The sequence below is a fragment of the Euphorbia lathyris genome, chromosome 5, assembly GCF_963576675.1.
Source record: "Euphorbia lathyris chromosome 5, ddEupLath1.1, whole genome shotgun sequence".
Lineage (NCBI taxonomy): Eukaryota > Viridiplantae > Streptophyta > Magnoliopsida > Malpighiales > Euphorbiaceae > Euphorbia > Euphorbia lathyris.
In genome coordinates, this window is record NC_088914.1 from 93,476,328 (window position 1) to 93,486,113 (window position 9,786).

The 9,786-nt window shown below is 31.0% G+C and overlaps 2 non-coding genes across 2 annotated transcripts; both read left to right on the top strand.

The window, feature by feature from the left end:
- The first annotated feature begins 2,234 nt into the window (after positions 1 to 2,234).
- Positions 2,235 to 2,307, top strand: TRNAA-AGC (transfer RNA alanine (anticodon AGC)). The gene has a single exon. It is a non-coding gene; the product is annotated as a tRNA-Ala (tRNA).
- Positions 2,308 to 4,307: 2,000 nt separating this feature from the next.
- Positions 4,308 to 4,380, top strand: TRNAA-AGC (transfer RNA alanine (anticodon AGC)). The gene has a single exon. It is a non-coding gene; the product is annotated as a tRNA-Ala (tRNA).
- The last annotated feature ends 5,406 nt before the right edge of the window (positions 4,381 to 9,786 follow it).

Here is a 9,786-nt window from a genome sequence, read left to right on the forward strand (position 1 = left end):
TGTCATTTCGGTTAGTAAATTGACTACTGCTGATGTGGCAATCACGTATTTTCTTGGTATTCTTTTACTCTTGAAGTTCTCAGGGTAACTTAATTTAATGATTTTATTAAGACAAATTGAAATTGAGCGATCATTTTAAGAGAATAGCAGTTGAATAATCAATGATGCATTTAACCCTAATATTAGATTGGTGTTCACATTTGTGTTATTTTTTTTATCTATTTCAATAATTATAGGGTTATATTTTACTCATATCCCCCAATATAAATTTTAGATATCAAATTGGTATTTCAATTTAATATTTTTTATTAAATCAACTCAAATGACATGACGAAAAAACCCACCAATCATATGTTGACATATGTCATCTTTGATTAATGACTAAAAATATTAATTTGTTGACAATTTTATCCTAACGTTTAAAATGATGCAATTTTATTTTTAACGTTAGTAACCAAAAGCAATTTTACCCTAACATTGATATGTTGGGTCAATTGAAAAAATTATTCATCAAATTGTTTTCTCGGTCATGAATCTTGTCATCTAAAATTAACATGTGCGTCATTTTATCACTCATTAGTAACAGATCACAAACATATGATTAAACGTGAATTTTTTTTAAAAAATTGTATATTTCAAATCGAATTTAAAAATATTAATCTTCAATTCTATTATTAAATTATAAAAAAATATGAAATCTTTTTTTAGAATCAACTTACATGCAATTAGTGTAGAATAAAAACAAAATATCTGTGTTTTATAATAATGTATAAAATGGATCTAATTTGGCAATTTTATGAGTAAAATTACTCTTGACTGTCAATGTTAGGGGTAAAATTGTACCATTTTAGACGTTAAGGATAAAAGTACTCATGCCTATAAATGTTAGGGGTATTTTTACACCTTATCCCATATCTAAAACTTATTTTAGATCAAATTAATTATATAAACTAGCGGGTTTGACAGTTCTTGGGCCATGGGTGCTCACCCCGCACAAGTTCTGTCTCGTCCCAATTTCTATAAAAAAAAATTAATTATATAAACTAATTGACTCTTTGCTCATAATTTTTTTTAGTCAATTTACTGGAAACTGTTATTTGTTACCTAACCTTATTGATTAAGTTAAATTACACTCATGGCTACTGGATTTACCCATTTCCACTGTATGATTATTAAACTTCAAAATGTAACATAAAAGTCATTCAAATTTACATTTTATGACATTATATACATTAAACTTCAAAACAGCTCAAAATAATAGTTGATGAGTTTAAAATAAAAAATTCTAAAAATTAATAATATTTTAAACAACTTTAATTTTTCAAAATTTTCGTTTTGAAATCATTTAGGTGTTGTTTAGTTAAGAGAGAAAGTTAATTTTTAGAGAGAGAAATCTTCAGATTTGTAATTTTGAAAAATAAAAATTGTAGTTTCGTGATAAATGTCGTTCTAAATAATTTTAATTCTTAAAATATTTTCATTTTGAAGTTGTTAATGGTCATTTTAAGGTGTTAGTTAAAATTTAGTGACCATAATGTTAGAAAGTGTAAAATTGGATAGTTTTTAGGCCTAAACCATACGCAGCCCCTTGAACTTGTCACTTTTAGTCATTTTGCCCCCCGAACTTACGGGACGATCCATTTGCCCCTTCAACTATTTAAAAGTGGTATTAGCAACCCCCTGTTTTTATTATAACGGAAACAATTATGACATTTCTCATCACAAGCACAAAGGTCATAATAAATAGGGTTGTGCACTACTAAAATAAGCTGCAAATGAGGTTAGTATAGACAGTACACAAGTTCTCTTGTAAAAATTGCATATATGATTATGCACCACTAAAACAAGCTGCAAATGAAGTTACATATATGCAGGCTGGTTCCAATACTTCCATGAACACTTATACTAATGTTGGAATTTCATTTTGTTTCCGTTATAATGAAAATAGGGGGTTGCTAATACCACTTTTAAATAGTTGATGGAGCAAATAGGTCGTCCCGTAAGTTCAGGGGGAAAAATGACCAAAATTGACAAGTTCAAGGGGTTGCGTATGGTTTAAGCCTAGTTTTTATGTTATATTTTAAAATTTAAGAATGATTTTGAAAATAAATAAAATGTAGTGGTCCTTGGTGTAGTCTACATCCCACAAAGGACAAGATTATGAACTTGGCAGATAATAAAACTTAACAGGTTCTTTCATTAATAAAGCAAATATATCTTGATTATTTCAATTAGGGGATGTAGCTCAGATGGTAGAGCGCTCGCTTAGCATGCGAGAGGTATGGGGATCGATACCCCACTTCTCCATTATATATTTTTAAGATTTTTGTTTTTTTTATTATTCTTGCCTTTCGGTTCCTCTGCACGGGTATTATTCTTGCCTTTCGGTTCCTCTGCACGGGTTAGAGTTTGCAAAACGTAATTGTTGTATCCTGTGAGACGATTTTTACAGTAGTTTGGGCACGTTCTAGACAACACGAATACCATATTTTTTAAGATTTTTTTCTTATTATTCTTGCCTTCTGGATCGATACCCCACTTCTCCATTATATATTTTTAAGATTTTTGTTTTTTTTATTATTCTTGCCTTTCGGTTCCTCTGCACGGGTATTATTCTTGCCTTTCGGTTCCTCTGCACGGGTTAGAGTTTGCAAAACGTAATTGTTGTATCCTGTGAGACGATTTTTACAGTAGTTTGGGCACGTTCTAGACAACACGAATACCATATTTTTTAAGATTTTTTTCTTATTATTCTTGCCTTCTGGTTCCTCTGCATGGGTTAGAGTTTGCAAAACTTAATTGTTGTATCCTGCGAGACAATTTTTACAGTAGTTTAGGCACGTTCTAGGCGACGCGAATACCATACCGAAAATTCTGTTTTTGTTCTTGTTATTCTTGCCTTTCGATTCCTCTACACGGGTTTGAGTTTGCATAATATAATTATTGTATCTTGAAAGACGATTGTTAATGGTGGCAAAATCATTGATTTAAATGTTTGAGTGATTTTTTTTTTCTTTTATAGGTTTCGACCAACCGTAGTCCTTAAAATATTCAACCTTGGTTAAGTCTCTAACATATAAATTATTTTCATGATTTATTAGAATTTAATGCAAGTTTTTTTATAGGAATGCTAATATTTCATTAAGTGATAAGATTGTAAGTACAACATGATAATAGTAAGGAATAACACCTCACATAGGTATAGGCTAAGCCTAATACATGATCCAACTACTACTACAAAAAAAAAGGCATTAAAGGTAAATCTAACATAAACAACAGTTGAAACACATATTTAATGTAACTTCAAATTCGCAACGAAACAACTGTAGTTAAATCTTCATCGTGTGAACCATTCTGAACCTTCAGATCTAAGTCATTTCTTTTGCAATCTCATAGATCCAGTGATCAGCGGATAAGACCTACTATTTCTGCCCTTGCTAAAACAAAAAAGGGTTACAAAAGCAAAGATTAACCAACAGAGTTCCAATGGATTCAGAGATTCGATAAAATATATAGTATCCATCTAAAATAAACTGACAAAAATAAAAGAGAAACAACTAGAAAAAATGAAAAACTGTGAGAGGAGGAAGAAGGAAGACAAGTTTTTTTTTATCAATATTAACTCTTTGGTCCTTTTATCTATTTTTTTAGATTTTTAACCAAATATATCTTAGTTTTTAGAACAACCATAGTACAATACAAAAGGGGCATGTTATTTTCTGTCAATCTATTTATGTCAAATATAACGGTTAAAAATCTAAAAAAAATAAACAGAAGAACCAAATGGTTAACAATGACAAAAAAAAATGAAGATCTTATAATGTATTTTTCAAAATAGAGAGACGAAACAACGTGTTAGGTAAAAAGTGGAGGGGTAATAAATTATTTACCCTAATCTTTTTTAGTCAATTTGTTGGAAACTGTTTTTAAAATCATTTAGGTGTTGTTTAGTTAAGAGAGAAAATGAATTTTTAGACAGAGAAATTTTCAGAAATTGTGATTTTGAAAAATTAAAAAACATAGTTTCGTGATAAATGTTGTTTTAAAAAACTTTAATTCTTGAACATTTCAATTTTGAAGTCGTTAATGGTCATTCTGAGACGCTAGTTAAAGTATTTAGTGACCATAATGTTAAAAAGTATAAAATTGTAGTTTTTATGTTATGTTTTAAAATTGAATGGTGATATGGAAATAAATAAAATTCAGTGGTCCTTAGTCTAGATCCCACAAAGGAAAAGATTTTGAACTTAAAACTAACATGTTCTTTCATTAATAATAAAGGGAATATATCTTGCATATTTCAATTTGGGGATGTAGCTCAGATGGTAGAGCGCTCGCTTAGCATGCGAGAGGTATGGGGATCGATACCCCACATCTCCATTATATATTTTTTAAAATTTTCGTTTTTTTTCTTGTTATTCTTGCCTTACGATTTTCGTTTTTTTTTCTTGTTATTATTGCCTTACGATTCATCTGCACGGGTTGGAGTTTGCAAAATATAATTGTTGTATTTTGGGAGACGATTGTTATAATAGTTTGGGTACATTCTAGGCCGCGAATACCATACTAAAATTTAAATTTTTGTTTTTTTTTTCTTGTTATTCTTGCCTTCTGATTCCTCTGCACGGGTTAGAGTTCGCAAAACGTAATTGTTGTATTTTGAGAGACGGTTGTTATAGTAGTTTGGGCACATTCTAGGCGACACGAATACTATACTGAAATTTATGCTTTTATTCTTCTTTGTATTGGCTTCTCATTTCTCTGCATGGGTTAAAGTTCGCACAATATAATTACAGTATTGTATCTTGAAAGACGATTGTTAATGGTGGCAAAATCATTTACTTAAATGTTTGAGTTTTTTTATTTTTTTTATTTTTGGGATTTACATGAAAATCATATCTGATTATAAAATTACAATTAAATCATATTACAAAATTTAATTATTAATATGTCATTATTTTCAATATATCATAAATAAAGTATGCTTTTATGTCCTAATTTATAAATTTTAACCCTCAATACATAAATCTTAAACCCTAAAAAATATATTTTGAACTAATTTATAAAACGTAGTTCTCAAAATATATGAAAAGTAATGATTTTCTTAATTTGATATTATTTAAATTAGTGTTTGACAAAGTTGTAACGAAGCAACTGTAATCAAATCTTCATCATCTGAACTTTTCTGAACATTCGAATCTAAGTCATTTCTTTTGCAATCATATAGATCTAGTGGTATGCGGATAAGATCTACCGTTTCTGCCATTGCTAAAAGAAAAAGAGTTACAAAAGCAAAGACTATAACCAGCAGAGAGTTCCAATGGATTCAGAGATTCAATAAAAATATATAGTATCCATCTAAAATAAACTGACAAAAATAAAAGCGAAACAACTAGAAAATCTTGGTTATTTCAATTTGGGGATGTAGCTCAGATGGTAGAGCGCTCGCTTAGCATGGGAGAGGTATGGGAATCGATACCCCACTTCTCCATTATATATTTTTTAAGATTTTTGTTTTTTTCTTGTTATTCTTGCCTTCCGATTCCACTGCACGGGTTGGAGTTCGCAAAACGTAATTGTTATATTTTTTAAGACGATTGTTATAGTAGTTTGGGCACGTTCTAGGCTATGCGAATACCATACTGAAATTTATGCTTTTATTCTTCTTGGTATTAGCCTTTCATTCCTCTGTAAGTGTTAAAGTTCGTATAATATAATGATGTATCTTGAAAGACGATTGTTAATAGTGACAAAATCATTGACTTAAATGTTTGAGTGATTTTGTATTTCTTTTCTTTTATAGGTTTCGACCAACCGTAGTCCTTACCATTTTCAACCTCCGTTAAGTCTCTAACATATAAATTATTTTCATGATTTATTAGAATTTAAGTTTTTTATAGGATTGCTAATATTTTATTAAGTGATAAGATTGCAAGTACAATATGATAATAGTAAGAAATAAAACCTCACGTAGGTATAGGCTAAGCCTAATACATGATCCAATGACTACAAAAAAGTAACAAAAAAAAGCCATTAAAGGTAAATCTAACATAAACAACAGTTGAAATATATATTTAGCGTAACTCCAAATTCGTAGAGTGCTTGATGCGTATAAAACATATACGTGCTTTTTAGAGCAAGTGCACTCTATCGTACCAAGTAATACAGTATACTTACATATAAAGATCGATCCCACAGAGATTCTGAACAAGCATTAGCTATAAACGGGTTGTTTGAAGTCTAAACGATTAATTTGAAAAGGTTGGTTTGGAATAGCGATAAAAACTTTTGTTGTTAAAAATATGTTGTAAAACACTAGGGAGTCGGGTTCACTTACCAAGTTTGAGTCAAATAAAAGCTTATCGAAATAAAACACTGAAGGAAAACTCGTGGTTTTAAGATGGTAATTTCTAAAAGAAACTCGGTGCTAAGATCTTAGATCACCTTGTTCTATTCCTTCACTCCTATTTACCTAACCGGGCCAATGGTTACTTAAATACGACAAGGAAGCTTTAAGTTAAATGAGAAATCCTAACATTAAGGTGTTAGAAACCACATCGACTTGCTATCGAGTCTAAAAACGTAGTTTTCTGTCAATCTCTTGATACTATGGTGAGTAAAAAGCGATTGACCGAAATATGAGTTAAACTTACGTTCCTAGTTCTTAAACACGACTTCTTTTCGGGTACTTTAGTTAAATAGACTTCTAACCTTGACTCAAAACATTAGCAGGATTCCCCTCATCCCTAGTTGGGAAGAATTAGTGCTTGGTCATTGGGGAAGTAATACTTGAAATGAATTGAAACAAAATGAAACAACGTGAAACTTAGTGAAAATAAAAGATGGAACAAAAAAGGATGAAGAAATTCTTACTAAAAGCTTTAAATCAACTTACAAACTTGAATGGAAATGAAATAGAAACAAAGTTTGAACTTAGAAACTATTGAAAAACAAACTAAAACAAAGAAAAAACAATTGCTCAAAGCTTGGCTACAATGTATATCAAAAGTGTAACTTTCTTCTTCAAATCTCTTCTATTTATAGGCCAAATCTTGCTTCAATCAAGGTAGAATTCTGATTTTGATGATTGAAAGCCTCTAAATTACTGAAATAATGCATTTAATGGTCTTGAGAAATCAAATGGAAGAGGGGTATGGGCTTGCATTGAGAAGAGGAGCCGCCCGGTGCAAGTTGCGGGAGGAATCAGGTTTCGCCGAGACCTATACATGTCTCATCGAGACCTGCCCCTGAAATTGGCATTTTTAGGCCAATTTCAGGAGGTCTCGCCGAGACCTAAGTGTGTCTCGCCGAGACCTGTCTCTGAGTATAGTTCAGTATCTTCTCCTCAGCCTGTTGCAACGCTTTTTTTACGAATCTGTTGCATTTGGCCCTGACTGTCCAAAAACCACCATTTTGTTGTCTTTTCACGTAACGTTCCCTCGTTCTTACCCTGTAACTCACTTGGGTAAATTGTCAATCTCATGAGGGTGTGTGAGGGTGTAAAAATTAATTAAAAACTCATGAATAATATTAAAATTACGTGACGGTGTGTGAAATTGTGAATTAAAATGAATTTTAACACAAATTAATACTAAATTGATAATAAAGACAACAAAATGAACCAAATTATGACTCGATTTTACTATGCAAACGAGCGGCAACACTTAGCATGCGAGAGGTTTGGGGATCGATACCCCACTTCTCCATTATATATTTTTTAAGATTTTTGTTTTTTTTCTTGTTATTCTTGCCTTACGATTTTCGTTTTTTTCTTGTTATTCTTGCCTGACGATTCCTCTACACGGGTTGGAGTTTGCAAAATATAATTGTTGTATTTTGGGAGACAATTGTTATAATAATTTGGGCCCATTCTAGGCCGCGAATACCATACTAAAATTTAAAATTTTTGTTTTTTTTTCTTGTTATTCTTGCCTTCTGATTCCTCTGCATGGGTTAGAGTTTGCAAAACGTAATTGTTGTATTTTGGAAGACGATTGTTATAGTAGCTTGGGCACGTTCTAGGCGACGCGAATACCATACTAAAATTTATGCTTTTATTCTTCTTTGTATTGGCTTCTCATTTCTCTGCATGGGTTAAAGTTTGCACAATATAATTATAGTATTGTATCTTGAAAGACGATTGTTAATGGTGGCAAAATCATTGACTTAAATGTTTGAGTATTTTTTATTTTTTTATTTTGGGCTATTTACATGAAAATCATATCTGATTATAAAATTATAATTAAATCATATTACAAAATTTAATTATCAATATGTCATTATTTTCAATATATCATAAATAAAGTATGATTTTATGTCCTAATTTATAAATTTTAGCCCTCAATACATAAATTTTAAACCCTAAAAAATATATTTTAAACCCCTAATTTATAAAACGTAGTTCTCAAAATATATGAAAAGCAATGATTTTCTTAATTTGATGTTATTTAAATTAGTGTCCGACAAAGTTGTAACGAAGCAACTGTAGTTAAATCTTCATCATCTGAACTATTCTGAACTTTCGGATCTAAGTCATTTCTTTTGCAATCCCGTAGATCCAGTGATATGCGGATAAGATCTACTGTTTCTGTCATTGCTAAAACAAAAAGGGTTACAAAAGCAAAGACTATAACCAGCAGAGAGTTCCAACGGATTCAGAGATTCAATAAAATATATAGTATCCATCTAAAATAAACTGACAAAAATAAAAGCGAAACAACTAGAAAATCTTGGTTATTTCAATTTGGGGATGTAGCTCAGATGGTAGAGCGCTCGCTTAGCATGCGAGAGGTATGGGGATCGATACCCACTTCTCCATTATATATTTTTTAAAATTTTTGTTTTTTTTTCTTGTTATTCTTGCCTTCCGATTCCTCTGCACGGGTTGGAGTTCGCAAAACATAATTGTTGTATTTTGGGAGACGATTGTTATAGTAGTTTGGGCACGTTCTAGGCGACGGGAATACCATACTGAAATTTATGCTTTTATTCTTCTTGGTATTGACCTTTCATTCCTCTGTACGTGTTAAAGTTCGCATAATATAATGATGTATCTTGAAAGACGATTGTTAATAGTGGCAAAAGCATTGACTTAAATGTTTGAGTGATTTTTTATTTTTTTCTTTTATAGGTTTCGACTAACCGTAGTCCTTAAAATATTCAACCTCCGTTAAGTCTCTAACATATAAATTATTTTCATGATTTATTAGAATTTAAGTTTTTTTATAGGATTGTTAATATTTTATTAAGTGATAAGATTGCAAGTACAATATGATAATAGTAAGAAATAAAACCTCACGTAGGTATAGGTTAAACCTAATACATGATCCAATGACTACAAAAAGCAACAAAAAAAGCCATTAAAGGTAAATCTAACATAAACAACAATTGAAACATATATTTAACGTAACTCCAAATTCGTAGGGAAGCAACTATAGTCAAATCTTTATCATTTAAACCATTCTGAACTTTCAGATATAAGGGGGCGTTTGGTTTGGGGTCTTTAGGAATGGGAATGGGAATGGGAGAGTTTCATTCCCTTTGTTCTTGTTTGTTTACAAAAAAAACTCATTCCCTTTACCCACTTTAGGTTAAGCCCTTACCTCATGCCCTCTAGGGAATTGGATTCCCTTTGCCCTCATTCCCTTTCCTAAACATATCCAAACACATAGGGGAATTAATGGTTATTCCTTTCCTTTAGTTTCTCTTTCTTGATTCCTTTTCCCTTACTCCGTGTGAACCAAACGCCCCCTAAGTTCTTTCTTTTGCAATCCCATAGATCCAGTG